Consider the following 15056-nt stretch of genomic DNA (forward strand, 5'->3'; position numbering starts at 1 on the left):
AGTTTTGTGGAAACCTGCAATTCCCCTAAAAAGTATTCACCTCCTTTGGAAGATTTCCCATTTTATTATTATAGAACATTGAATCATGGTGGGTTTAATTTTTTTTTTATATTGATAAACAGAAAAAGACTTTAATATCACTGTGAAACCAGATTTCTGGAAAGTGATGTAAATTAGTAATAAATATAAAATACAAAATAATTGCTTGCGTAAGTATTCCTGGCCCTGATGTCAGTATTCAGTAGATGCATCTTTGGCAGCCATGACAAGCTTAAGTCGGCGTGCTCAGGTCTCTCTATCAGCTGTGCACATCTGGACCCTGCCGTATTCCCCATTCTTCTTTGTAAAACTGCTCAAGCTCGGTCAGGTGTTGTGGATAGTCTGAGTCAACAGCCTTTTTCACATCCAGCCACACATTCTCCTTCAGACTGAGTTCTAGACTCTGACTCGTTCACTCCAGGACATTCACATTGTTGTTTTCAGCCATCCCTGTGTAGTTGTGGCCATATTCTTGGAGTTGTTGCCAAGGAAATCATCTCCCAATGTGCAGGTGTCTTGCATACCGCAGGGCCTACTGCAGTGAAGTATGTGCTTTTGAAAATGTGCTCTAATCTAACATGGCATTTAGGCTTCTTGGCCAAAAAAGCTCAATTTTGGCCTCATCAGGCCACAGAACCCATGTGCCATTTGGAAAATTTTAACTGAGAAGTTGTACATATTTTTTTAATATTAGAGATCTCCTTTCTACTTTCCAATAAGCACCCGAGCAACAGTTGTTGTCTGCACAGTCTCTCCAGACTAAGCTAGCGAGTGTAATTTTCACTCCTTTAGAGTTCTTAGGGTTCTTTAGGTGGCCTCCATTACAAGTCTTCTAACATAATCATTCAGTTTTTTTAGATGGTCTTCCTTAGGCAAATTTACAGCTATGCCATACTCCTATTTCTTCATGACTAATTTAACTAGACTCTAAAGGATATTCAGTGACTTGGAGATTTTCTTATGTCCGTCCCGTATTTTGTCTTCATTGTGTATGTTAGGCCATCACGCTGACTTGTCATAAGTTGGTCCTTTCAGATAAGTGGAATCCCCAGATAACCCCATTATTCTTCTTAAAACAATTGGTTGCACCGGTGATTATTGAGGAGTGTCACATTTAAGTGATAATTATTTTGCGTTTTATATTTGTATTTAATTTAGACCACTCTGAACAGATCTGTTTTCATATTGACATTAAAGAGTCTTTTTCTGTTGATTAATGTAAAAAACCTTTAATAAGCACTGTGAATGACAGACAGATAAAGTCAACGTACCTGACCGAAAGGAGTAAGTGCTGTGCAAACCAGTTTGAATACACAGAGCCTATTTATAGGTGTTCTTTTGTTTTCCATTGTGTGTTAGGAGCATGCTTGAAAATAAAAATGGAGTATATGAATGTGCCTACTGACTATGCATTGTTAATACAGTACCAATGTCGACATATTTCCATCTCACTATATAGTTCCATGCAAAGGTTCTAAGAACCCTGGCTAAAATCACATATTTTGACATTTGACATTTAAAGTAAAAATAAATAGTACATACAAATTTGACAGAAAACAAACTAAAATTGTTTTTTTTTATGACAATGTTAACATTCTCGTTCATGTGTTAAATGTGTGATTTCAATATATTGTATTTGTATTGTCATGAGCCGAGTGGAGCTCTTCAAGTTAGTTATGATTGGCCTGCTTTAGCGTAGTACTCTTGCTAAAACAAAAAACAAACCGTGTACACACCCTATCCACCTAAACACAGATTATGACTCCTTAACAACACCTAACACAGGGCTAGTTGAACTTGTTCACTAATAAGAGCACCTTAAATTTGCCAAAATGCACCTGGTTATTCACAGGAGTTCTGGAACAATAACCTGTAAGCAGATAACAGTAGAACTAGATGACCAACACACAGGGCATGTTGTAGTTGTACTGCTTTGCAAGGATCAAGCATGGAGCGCTACTTTCATGGTCTCTGGTTTCTAAAATAATCCCTAAATGACATACCATTACAAATGGCACTGTACATTGTGATCACTAGCAGGAGATTCTTCAGTCAAGTCAGTGGATTTTTCAAGAAAAAAACTGATGTAAATGTTTGGTTCCCTACTTGATCATTGTCAGTGCTTATTTTTGCTTGTATTAATTGCATTTTAGTGTAGTCTGTAATGATATAAAAACATGTCAAAATAAATGCTGTCCATCCATTTTGTTAATGTGTTTTATTCCAGTACAGAATTGCAGAGTGAAAGGTGCAATCATATCCTTGCAGCAATGAGAACAACAGAGGAGCCAGCCCTGAAAGAGGTACCAGCCCATGGCACACTAAAGTAATGTGGCAGCAGTCCTATTTACTGTGCCATTGTGCTGAATGGGAGGATAAATTATTGTAATTATTTTATTCTTCAGATGCATATTAAGTATAATTTGCTTTTCTTGTATTGACTTTTCTTTTTGTCTCATTTGTATGCAATATATAGTATTTATATGCTCCAGGTTAAACACATTTGTAAGTGTTTAATTAAAAATATAAATATCATTTCTTAATTTCTCCAGTTAATCTTTCCTGAATGTGACAAAGTATATTGTTTTATTGAGTTACTATATTGCTCATATTTTAAGTTCACATAGGATGATTTTATGATGACAGATAGCAGGGGTGGACTTGAGAACTGTTGCAGTCTGGAATCTTCTACTGCCCTATGTTCTCAACTAGGCTGCTGTTCCTCTTTTTGTGTTGAGTAACAGGAACCTCTATTATGTCTGTTTCCTTTGATTTCTGGGAGGCAACTTCTATTAGGCATCTTCATCGAACTGAACGATTTTGAATCACACACAAGTTTTAAAATATGTAATTCCAGAGTTTTGGGTACCGAATATTTTGCAGCAGCCTTGCTTCTTGATTAAGTAAACTGCTTATAATGGATAATTGTGTTTATAGTAAATAATCCTTTGAGGACTTCAGTAACAGAAATAAAAGTTAATTCTTGATCTCTTTTTGAACATACCATTTAAAGATCATGGTGTTCTTTCGCAGTTTCTTTCCCAGATAACACTGAATAATTTCTTAAAAAGAAATCCCTGAAAGAATCAGATGGTCAGGTAAAGGTAAGTGTACCACCATTCCAGGTTTTCTTCATGATGCTTCTCTATGTCTTTGTTGTCCAGATGGACCTCTTGCTCTGCTGAAGTCTAATGCTTTTCTCACTACTCACAGTGCTGTCCACGCAGGGAGGACCTGGGACAAGACACCCATGATCTCCTTACTGCGAGGCAGCAGAAGTACCACTTGCACCACAGGTATAGATTTTATTATTATATAATATTTTTATAAGTATGAACTTAAAGTGGTGCCATTAAAATCTTTTCCTCCTTTTGGCTGCTCCCATTTAGGGGTCACCACAGCGGATCATCTGTCTCCTATCCCTGTCTTTTACATTGTTTTGTGCCACACCAACAGTCCTCATGTCCGCCCCCACCACAACCATAAACCTCCTTTCTGGCCTTCCTCTTTTCATCTTGACTGGCAGTTCCATAATATAAAATGCTGTACCATAAAAATAAAGAGCTATAAAAAGAAGTCAATATGGCAAAAAGAGACACACATCTGTCAAAACTGTAAGAACATTTCCATTTCTTCCACACAAATATAAATGAAACTTTCCAAGACATTTAACAATGTTCTTTATTAGGCAAACTTGTCATAGAAGAAATCTCCTGTGTTCAAGTTAGAAACAATGGCAATAAAACAGCTCAGCACACTCTGTTGGTTAAACACACTCCATGATCTCATGTCAACACTAGTTAACTTGATAGTTTACCCACCATGCAGACTGTTAAGTACAAATAAAATGAATTCCAGGTGAACATGTTTCATTGGTAAAAATAGCAAGGAACTATGCTGCACAAGGCTGAGGAAGACTGGCAATTAGCATAAGAGGAGGGCAAAGAGAAGGAGGTAAGTCAAGGAGGCAGAATCTTGTGGTGGACCATGTCATAACCGAACCTAAGAGAAGAGGAAAAAAAAAGAACGAACAATCATATTATGTACTTTTCAAAAGTACTGTATCTCTGAATGAGAAACAGGCAGCAATTACAGCTTCAAGTCATCTAGGGCATGGGTGTTGAACTCCAATCCTAGAGGGTCACAGTGGTGGCAGGTTTTCATTCTAACCATCTTCTTCATTAGTGACCAGTTTTTACTGCTAATTACCTAGTTTTAATTAACTTGACTCAGTTCCCTTTGTTGTTTCTCTTTCCTTAATTATCAGCCAAATGACAATGACACCAAACAAGCCGCCACATGACCAGCTTACCTGTGCCCATCATGCAATATCTGAAACTAAAGAAAGATGAAGGTCTCAGTAAGGTTGATCTCTTAAGTCACTAAAACATCTTCACGGTGTTCTTAGAAGAAGTTTTGGAAATGTCTGCTGTATAAGAATAAGACCAGCAACAAGCCATGGAATTAAGTAATGGGTTTAAATATCAGCAAGAATTGGCTTCTCATTAAGAGACTGGTTGGAGTTTGAAATCCCAGTTTAGCTGGTCATCTGTTGGCTCATTTCATGTCTCTTTTCTGTTTTACTTTCATTTAATCAAGAAACAAAATAATTCAGAGGACTGAATCCTTAAAAACGGGGCTATTACAATGAAGGAGAAAGTAGTTAATTAGCAGTGAAAACTGCTCGGTGATTAGGAAAAGGGTTAGAATGAAAACCTGCGGCCCTCCAGGCCAAAAGTTCAACACACCTGATCTAGGGTAAGCCTGTATAAGCTTTGCCAACCTGAATTTGGGCAGTTTATCCCATTCTTCCTAGCAGATCCTCTCAGCTTCTGTTAGGCTGGATTGGAAGTATCTGTAAACTGACATCTTCAGGTCTCTTCACAAATGTTCTATGGGATTTAAGTCTTTGCTTTGGATGGGCTGCTCAAAAATGGTCACAAATTTGTCCAGAAGCCATTCCATGCTGTATGTTTTGTCATGCTGAAAGGTGAGCCAGTGCCTCACTCTGACGTTGTGTGCACTCTGGAACACTTCAGGAATTTCTCTCTCCGTCCTTCCCTCAATTCAGACCAGTCTCCCTATCTCTGCCACTGATGCACATCACCGTTGCATGATGCTCCCTCCACCATACTTCACCATAGGGATGGTACTAGGCAGGTGAGGAACAGTGCTTGGTCTTGGCCAGATATGGTGCTTAGAGTTCTACCTAGAGGGTCAAGTTTCTGTTTCATCAAACCAGAGGATCTTTTTCCTCATCCTCTCAGAGTTAAAGCAGGCTGGCACAGGCCTTTTACTGAAGGCTTTTGTCTACCCACTACCATTAATGCCAGATTAGAGAGCTGCCGAGATTAAGATTAAGCCAACGAAAGTCATTGCAAAACCTCAAACTCCCATCAGGCTTTCTGACCAAGACTATGGGACTGGACCCTGGACCAGGGACTATGACTTTCCTCTATTACTAGCATGTACTTGAAACTTAAGCTCCACTTCAGCTCTTTTTGCCTCAGGAAGGCGATACGGATATTCTTGGACTACAACCCTGGGCTTTGTTACAATGTCATGCTCAATCAGAGATGTCTTTCTGGGGTTTTCACTCACAACCTCCGGGATGGACAGGATAACTGTTTCCACCTCTCGTCGCTGTCTGGGACTTAAATCCATACCGAAGTTAAGGCTACTCACTTGAGCAAAGAATGAGTGGAAGTGATCGGAGGAGGGATCGGGATCCCTATCCTTCCACGGTTTCAGCAGATTTACATGATAAACCCACTCCCTTGGCCAACAATTGGGTTGTCTCACCAAATAGTCGACGAATCATTTCCTCTCCTTAACTGCGTATGGTATATCGTATAGTAACTTAGAGTGGGAGGTAGGTACTAGGACCATGACCCGATCTCCCGGGTGGAACTCCCGGAGAGACGTGTCACGGTCGTAATATTAGACCTGTGCTGCTTGTGCCTCTTCCATGTGACTTTTAAGGAGGGGCAGAATTTTACCAAATCTATCCCGTAATTGTGTGATACACCAATATATTTGTAAAGGGAAGAGCCTCTTCTTCCCATCCTTCTTTTAAGATATCTAATATGCCCCAGGGTTGTCGCCCAATTCAAAAAGGGAGAATTTGGAATTGAATTGAGAATTTGAATGTCCCAATTCATAGGGGGAGAATCCCGTGGAGGCTTGTGGGACTTCTCGAAAGAAAAAAAGGTTGAGTGGGAGGAGCTGATCCCAGTTCCTTCCACCCTCATTGGCCACCTTACGAAGATCTCTCTAACAAACCTTTGGTTTGAAGATGATATACCGTGGTCTTTTGATGATTTATTTTAACTAACTTGGCAGTCTCCTTGAACGTCTCAGAGGTAAAAGGCGTCCTTTGGTCAGTCAGGACTTCCTTAGGGATACTAACACTTGCAAAGACCCCTACCAATTCCCACGTGATGGCTTTAGAATTAGCTGAGTGCAATGGAACACCTTTGGGGTATTTGGTAGCATAATCCACAAGGACTAAAATGTACTTGTGTCCTCAGGCTGAGGGCTCTAGGGGTCCGACTAAATCGATCCCAATTCTGTGAAAGTGAACATCAATTAGGGGAATAGGAATGAGAGGAGCACGGTCCTTCCTAGGAATTTTTTGCAATTGACACTCCGGGCAGGAAGTGCAAAAGCGACGAACCTCCTCCTTGATTCCCGGCCAATAAAAGTGGAGCTTGATCCGCTCCAGGGTTTTCTCGGTGCTCAAATGGTCACCTAGGAGGCTGGCGTGTGCTAACTCAGACCTGCCGCCGGAAGGTCCGCAGGAATATCAGTAGCCTCCGCTCCTGCCTGTCATGCTCTGCTACACGATATAGTTCATTTTCTAACAGGTCCCTGTGGCATCGGCTGGTGAGTGCGCTGGCCATTGACCAGGACCACTGCATTTTTTGCAAACTTAAGGGAAATGTCATTCCACGGCTCTCTTTTAAAAGAAGCCAGCGTTTCTCTAAATTGAAACTGCAAAAGGGAGAGATGGTCCAGGCCAACCATAAGAGGGCATGGTTGCCACATCACTCAAGGAGGCCGATTCGTCTCTCTCCGCCAGCTGGTTACATGGCGTGGAGACATCTTGGGATGGCTCATCCCCATCTACAACTAGACTTAAGTTAAATCCATGAGTGGTATGTCTTTCACCACTTTCCATTTTAGACCACTCCCGCCCCAGTATCACCGGATGTGGTGGATTTGGGAGGACGGACACGGTTAATTTCAGCACCAATCCTCCGTAACTGATAACACAAGTGGCAGACCTGTACCAGTGGATTTCTCTGTGGACACAGGTTATACTGGTCTTAATCTTTAACCACTGTAGCGGCAGCACAAACCGGTGGGCAACAATGGTAATGTTGCTGCCGGAATCGAACAAGACTGTGGTCTTGTACCCGATGTGAAGGACCGAGGAGACAGCAATAAGGGTTGGGGTTTCCGGCCCCGTATATTGTACAGAAAAGAAAACAGGTCTTTGAAATAAACAAAACAGTTCATAACGCGACGCCGACTCCGGGCGTCGCGGCCATTTTATTGGGGAGGAGCCGGAAGTGGAGGGATGCCGGGAAGGACCGCAAGGGAGGATGGGAAGGATGACGTCAGGGCAAGATGGCGGAGGAAGGGCGGAAGTATCGCACTGCGGTCAATCCAGGCCTATGGTGCAGGAAGGTCTTTCTTTCTACGGGGAAGCAGAGGGAGAAAGTTAATACCCCGCCATTCCCTGGCGGCGAATGGTTTCCCAGGTGCTATCGAATCAATCCGCGGCCTCCTACTCGCGCGTGCGTGACACCGTTTATGATCACTACGCCTGTGTGTGGGACCACCAATGGGTTAGTCAGAGCACACCAACCCTTCCTCCCGCTCAACCTACATTCTTCCTCGCTCCCAAGCGGTTTGTGCACCCACAACTCCATGGACGTTGGCACAAGCTCCAGGTTGTACTTGAGGGACCAAGTTTTAGGACATACTCCGGCTGGACAGTTCTGCTCTCTCAGATTGTGAGGCCGTCCTATGTGTTTCCAGGAGCTCTATGAGCTCTGCCATGTTCTTAAACTGTTTACCTCAGACCGGCTGGGTGAAGCCTCGGGTAGTGCTTTCAGGAGCAGGTAGCAGGCATTATACAGCATTATTTTGATAATGAATGACATAATGACGGACTTACCCACACCTGCCCATGAAATAGCCTTTGAGTCAAATGTCCAATTACTTTTGAGCCCCTGAAATGAAGGGATTGTGTTAAAAAAATACTTTAGTTGCCTCACATTTTTATGCAATCTTTTTGTTCAACCCACTGAATTAAAGCTGAAAGTCTGCACTTCAATTGCATCTGAGTTGTTTCATTTAAAATTCATTGTGGTAATGTACAGAACCAAAATTAGAAAAAAGCTGTCTTTTTCCAAATATTTATGGACCTAACTGTATATAGGTCAGCTAAGGACTACCTTTATTCATTTGCAAATGTTATGCATAACATTTACATTTTTTAATTTTTTTGTAAAGAAGTTTATAATTTCACTTTTTGCAGTAAAAAATACTCCAACGGATACTCGTGTTTACAATGTTTTAATAATTCAATCTTTACACATTTACAAGAGGAAAAAAATAACCTCCTACACTTTCAACTACAAAAAATCTTGTGTACACCCATTTCCACGCTCACTCAGAGATGTATAAAAACTAAACTTGTTGTAAAGCCACCCTCATTTTCATGGCAACCTCAGACCACTCATACGCAAGTTTCTGCTCAGTTTGCAAGCTGGCAGCACCCAACATCAAAGCAGTGGTACTGCTTATGTGTGGTGTCCCTTTCTTTTTCAGATTCGCTTCCATGACACGGGATTTATCAAATACACCGAAATTGCATATTGTTTACAAATATAATTCACTTGACTGTAATCATTCTGTAACAATATTATGGTGCAGAGAATGGCCAAACTATTCCAACTACCATAGCTGAATTAGCGTTGTTAGAAGACATGGAAAATGGAAGAATTAGAAAAGAGTGCATATTTATAGGTGATGATGACTGGCCTTTAAGTTGATTTTGATTTCCAAGAGTTATCCTTTTGGAGCTGTGTGCTGAACTGGCACAGGATTTACAAAGGCCAGCTTTGAGGAATTGTACTCTACCTGCTCCTTTACAAATTCTGTCCACCCTCGGTAGGAACATTTCAATGTGAACTTGCTGATAGATAATGTATTTCACAAACATCACTGAGTCATGTCATGCCAGCTATATAGGATGGCATTATATGCTTGTCATCCAGATATATATTTCTTTACACTGTGGTTGAACTGGTAAATATCAAAGCACAATTTGCAGCAATGTCTGTTTTTCCAAATGTAATTGGAGTGGTCAACCTGCATGCATGTTTCTATTGCAATGGTGTTGGACAAATTACATCAGCCAGGGATGAATCACCAAAAATATAAACTGGCATTACAGCATCTATAACAGGAGAGCCTATAAAATTGGCAGCTCCGCACAGTCACAGGTGTTTTTTCCAACTAGTGTGACCAAAGGCAAGCTATACTTTTAAGGATAGCAAGTCACCTCAAAGAGCCATGTAAAGAGCAGACAATCTATCGATTGTGTGCGCTCGGCACAGACGCTACACTACAAAGGCACGTTCAGAGAATGAATTTGCTTATGTAAATTTAATGCATTTCTACTCAATTAATGTGCTGCTCCATAGTCCACGGAAGGTGTGTGGCATTGTACAAGCATGTAGGTTGCTGCGTAATATGGCACACAATTCATAGCTTGGCTGTATCTGAAACAGATGTGTTATGATGAACCTGACCCACTAAATGATCACCCAAATAAGACAGTAACTTCATCTGAATGTAATTAGCAGAAGGTAATCAGATGCAGCATTTACTTTTTAACCAACTCATTTAATTTGTAATCACATAGTACACACTCTATATTCCATAGTTCACTGGCTACATCTCTTACAGCATTCACTATTTAATTTTGTGACCCCAAGAACTGCATTCGTCAGCAGATGGCTAGATAATCGCCAAGTGGTTTCTGAGGCAGAGGTGTGTATGCAGCTAGCACCCGAAAGATGTGCTGGGCACAGCAGCACCATCACTGCGTGGATTCATGTAATCGGCACAGGGGTCAGCTTTTGTAATGTTGTCTAAAACATAATAGATGGTGTGCTGCGACTCGTCTTTTCATGTCGACTGTGATATCTGACTGCTTTTTACTTATTTCAGGCATTCTGTGACTTTCTAAACTTGAACTTTCTACTGCCTCCGCCACGCTCTATCACTCAATCAATTTCCTTATGTTGCTTATGCCACTGCTTAAGCCAACGAATAGTACGTTTTTCTTTGCATCCACTTCGCATTCACTGAAATTCTTCTTTTTTTCCATGTGCTTTTGCCACTGTCTTTTAAGAAAACACTGAATGGAAGGGGCTCTTTATACTGATTTGCATATTCAAATATGTGAAATTCGGACAGGAGTCAGGGTGGGGCTCTAGGCGCATGCACGTGTGTTAAAATTCATGTTAATTGGGATTTCTAAAGGGAATGTGCATGGAACTTTGCTTATGTACAGTTTTATGCATCTGAATTTTTTTATGCGTACGCACATTTCCAGTCTTGTCCATGTTTTAGCGTGAATGCTTTGCACGGCATTATATATTAGGCCACTTGACACTAATAAGTGGTTTTAAAGCCTATAATTCTTACTCACTGTAATTAAAATGTTTCAAAAAATTCTTCTGGAAAGAACCATTTTAAAGAAGTGGCTAAGGAACTTCCCGCAAACAGAAACATGATAGAAGACGAGGCATGATGAAAGGGAACTCTCCCTTTTTCAGTAACTTTAGTTGAACTAGTCTAGTGGAAAGCCACTCGACAAGATGATATACACCCAGAATTCTTAAAACAGCACACGCCCAATATAATAAAGTGACTAGCAAACTGTTTAATCAATATTTTGAATGAGGGTTATATCCCAAATGACTTTAGGATAACCAAAATAATTGATCTTCTAAAGCCAGATAAACTTGTGAACTGCTTAGAAAATGACTTGCCTGTTGCCCAGCCCAGTTGCTGTTTGAAGCTATTAGAAAAGTAAAATACAACTGGATAGATAAAACAGTGTTGTCCCTTTCTTCCTATAGAGCAGGCCAGCTTTAGACTGGGCATGAGCTGTGAAGACCAGGGGCCTCATGTATAAATGGTGCGTACGCACAAAAATGTTGTGTACAAATGTTTCCATGCTCAAATCGTGATGTATAAAACCTAAACTTAAAGCCACACACATTTTCATGGTAGCTCTAACCCTGGCGTACTCAAGTTCTCCACTCGGTTTTGCAAACTGGTGGCACCCAGCATCAAAGCAGTGCTACTGTTCCTGTGTGGTTATCCTTTCTTTTTTAGATCCACATCCCTGACGCGGCTTTATCATATACACTGAAATTAACTGCATATTGTTTATTAGTTTAAGGCATCTGATTGTAATTAACCTGCAACAATATAATGGTCCAGGGAATAGCCAAAGTATTTTAAATACCATAGCTGCTTTAGCGTTGTTACTCACACTGCACCTTCTACTTTCAGCTGCACCCGTTTGGGGTTGCCATAGTGGATCATCTTTTTCCATATAACTATAACTACACCACTCAGAGTATTAATATCACTGCATCTAAGTCTGGAATCACAAATCTATAGCAGCTGATCGGAAAGAGTATTATTGGTATACAGCATCAAGCACACGCTGCCTCAGCCATGCTGCCTATTTGAACTGCTCTAAAACGGCAAACATTTCAGAGCCTTTCCTGTACTGACCTCGCGGTTCAGAAACAGTTTCATCCTAAGAACTATAAATGCACTCAATCAGTCCATCAAGTGCTCCTAGTAGAACTGTTTGTACTTATTGGTACAATCACCTCACTGTAAACTTGCGATACAGTTATAATATTGCATAACCTGCGCCACTCTCGTATAAAGCGCGTATTTACAGTGGTGTGAAAAACTATTTGCCCCCTTCCTGATTTCTTATTCTTTTGCATGTTTGTCACACAAAATGTTTCTGATCATCAAACACATTTAACCATTAGTCAAATATAACATATGTAAACACAAAATACAGTTTTTAAATGATGGTTTTTATTATTTAGGGAGAAAAAAAATCCAAACCTACATGGCCCTGTGTGAAAAAGTAATTGCCCCTTGTTAAAAATAACCTAACTGTGGTGTATCACACCTGAGTTCAATTTCCGTAGCCACCCCCAGGCCTGATTACTGCCACACCTGTTTCAATCAAGAAATCACTTAAATAGGAGCTGCCTGACACAGAGAAGTAGACCAAAAGCACCTCAAAAGCTAGACATCATGCCAAGATCCAAAGAAATTCAGGAACAAATGAGAACAGAAGTAATTGAGATCTATCAGTCTGGTAAAGGTTATAAAGCCATTTCTAAAGCTTTGGGACTCCAGCGAACCACAGTGAGAGCAATTATCCACAAATGGCAAAAACATGGAACAGTGGTGAACCTTCCCAGGAGTGGCCGGCCGACCAAAATTACCCCAAGAGCGCAGAGACGACTCATCTGAGAGGTCACAAAAGACCCCAGGACAACGTCTAAAGAACTGCAGGCCTCACTTGCCTCAATTAAGGTCATTGTTCACGACTCCACCATAAGAAAGAGACTTGGCAAAAACGGCCTGCATGGCAGATTTCCAAGACGCAAACCACTGTTAAGCAAAAAGAACATTAGGGCTTGTCTCAATTTTGCTGAGAAACATGTCAATGATTGCCAAGACTTTTGGGAAAATACCTTGTGGACTGATGAGACAAAAGTTGAACTTTTTGGAAGGCAAATGTCCCGTTACATCTGGTGTAAAAGGAACACAGCATTTCAGAAAAAGAAAATCATACCAACAGTAAAATATGGTGGTGGTAGTGTGATGGTCTGGGGTTGTTTTGGTAGTGTGATGGTCTGGGGTTGTTTTGCTGCTTCAGGACCTGGAAGGCTTGCTGTGATAGATGGAACCATGAATTCTACTGTCTACCAAAAAATCCTGAAGGAGAATGTCCGGCCATCAGTTCGTCAACTCAAGCTGAAGCGATCTTGGTTGCTGCAACAAGACAATGACCCAAAACACACCAGCAAATCCACCTCTGAATGGCTGAAGAAAAACAAAATGAAGACTTTGGAGTGGCCTAGTCAAAGTCCTGACCTGAATCCAATTGAGATGCTATGGCATGACCTTTAAAAGGCAGTTCATGCTAGAAAACCCTCAAATAAAGCTGAATTACAGCAATTCTGCAAAGATGAGTGGGCCAAAATTCCTCCAGAGCGTTGTAAAAGACTCATTGCAAGTTATCACAAATGCTTGATTGCAGTTATTGCTGCTAAGGGTGGCCCAACCATTTATTAGGTTCAGGGGGCAATTACTTTTTCACACAGGGCCATGTAGGTTTGGATTTTTTTTCTCCCTAAATAATAAAAGCCATCATTTAAAAACTGCATTTTGTGTTTACTTGTGTTATATTTGACTAATGGTTAAATGTGTTTGATGATCAGAAACATTTTGTGTGACAAACATGCAAAAGAATAAGAAATCAGGAAGGGGGCAAATAGTTTTTCACACCACTGTACATATGATGACGATATCATTTTGAAGATGAAATGCAGCAAAATATGTTGATTATATTATACAGATAAAACTTTAACTTCATTTAAATAATCTATATTGTTAATAATTAAACATGTGAGGACATGGTGTTGCTGCGCTAGCAAGGAGCTGGTGCTCCGTTGACGGATTGTTCCTGCCTTGCGCTGTATGCTTGCTGGGGCTGGCGCAACACTGGAAGGATAGAATAATTAAACATGTACTATGAAAATATTTCAATGTTCCTTAAAATTTTGAAGAATCGGCGTTCTAAGCTTACAGATGGCTTGACATCTATTACAGAGCTTGTTGTGTGGCGATTGGGTATTTGGAGAACGAAAAGTAAGGACAGGAATTTGGGGTTAGTATATTTGAAAGAGACAGTACTGCTACAATAAATTATTTCAGTGAAGGTCACGCATGGTGTAGCTAGCATCTTGTGTAAGCCATGAACTATCATTGCGCCACCATGTTCCCATGTTTAATAATATGCTTTAACTCCTATCATCATGAAAACAATATCAAGTATACATCTCAGTATTTTAATTATTCAGAGCGCTGTAATAACACGAACGTAATGGATTCTGTGTCCTGCCGGAAGCACATAGTGATTCACACACATAGAGGATGAAATACAAAACAAAGCATTTAACGTGCTACTTTAGTTACGATGATATTTGAGAAACTAGTACATTGAACAATTTTAAGATGAAGTTTATGATGTTCTGCTTTAATGACAAAATAAACTACTTGATTACAGTGGAAAATTTGAGATTAAAGTTTTTTTTTCTTTTTTCTGTACCCCAATAAGTTTTCATATGACACTCAGACGGTGAGCTACGACTCAATAGAGATGAATGGGGAAGAAAAAGAAATGAGTAGATAATTGCTTCATCGGTGCATTAAGAGCTTATTCTAAAATATTATTGATTAGATCCTGCCAGGTTTTGAAAAAATTCTGTACAGATCCTCTAACTGAGTATTTGACTTTTTCCAATTTCAAATAGTATAAAACATTGGTTTCCCACTGACTTAAAAGAGGAGAATTAGGATTCTTCCAGTTTAGCAAAATAAGTCTGCGTGCCAAAAGTATAGTGAATGCAATCATAGTTTGTTTGTCCTTCTCCACTTTAAACCCATCTGGAAGAACCCCAAACACAGCTATTAATGGGTTAGGAGGGATTGTGACACCAAGGCTGTCTGAAAAGCACTTAAACATTTTGGTACAAAAAGATGTTAATTTGGTACAGGCCTAAAACATGTGACCCAGTGAAGCTGGTACTTGATTGCAGCGTTCACAGGTTGGATTTTGACCTGGAAACATTTTGGACAGTCTTAGGCGAGACAGATGTGCT

At 40.4% G+C, this 15056-nt stretch overlaps 1 long non-coding RNA gene across 1 annotated transcript; it reads left to right on the forward strand.

Annotated features, from left to right (window-relative positions):
• Positions 1-3067: 3067 nt before the first annotated feature.
• LOC120519106 lies at positions 3068-3662 on the forward strand. The gene is made up of 3 exons (XR_005631383.1): positions 3068-3143; positions 3253-3335; positions 3429-3662. It is a non-coding gene; the product is annotated as an uncharacterized LOC120519106 (long non-coding RNA).
• The last annotated feature ends 11394 nt before the right edge of the window (positions 3663-15056 follow it).

This window comes from Polypterus senegalus, chromosome 18 (assembly GCF_016835505.1).
Source record: "Polypterus senegalus isolate Bchr_013 chromosome 18, ASM1683550v1, whole genome shotgun sequence".
Lineage (NCBI taxonomy): Eukaryota > Metazoa > Chordata > Cladistia > Polypteriformes > Polypteridae > Polypterus > Polypterus senegalus.